Genomic DNA, 584 nt, shown 5'->3' with positions numbered 1-584 from the left:
CACACTGACATCAAGGCCACTACGCCAACAAACGTGATTTTCAGTATCGGTCCTCCCAGGATCTTTACCTTCCACGACGATCTACACAACTCCCTTTAAGTCTAATTAAAACATTTACACATAACCCACCCATTTAATCAAGGAGTTCTCCATTTAGGCATTTACTAAATGGTATCGTCATACCAATTGATTATGCTTGCAAGCCAATTCCATTATGCCTAACCAAATCGATTAGCTATAAGTAGAGCCGTCAAATTAGGCTTGGCCCTTAAGATCGGCCCAAGCCAGTCCGCTATTAGGGTTCAGTTGAGTTACGATTTTTAAGCCTATTTAAAACTGGGTTTATAAGCCCATCCCAATCAGATACGATTTTTAAGTCCATTTAAAACTGGGCTTAAAACCCGCTGGACCTTGAGGCTTGACTGAGGCTAAACTGGGTTAGCCCGTGGCCAAAATATTATTTAATTTAAATTAAAAATATGTGAAAGAAAAAATGATAATTAAGAATAACAATTATTGAATAAGTTTAATATCCTACATAATATTTAACTTATTAAGTGTTAACTCTTAATCATCAAGTATGG

The sequence above is a fragment of the Capsicum annuum genome, chromosome 7 (assembly GCF_002878395.1).
Source record: "Capsicum annuum cultivar UCD-10X-F1 chromosome 7, UCD10Xv1.1, whole genome shotgun sequence".
Taxonomy (NCBI): domain Eukaryota; kingdom Viridiplantae; phylum Streptophyta; class Magnoliopsida; order Solanales; family Solanaceae; genus Capsicum; species Capsicum annuum.
Note: the sequence above shows the minus strand (reverse complement) of the source record.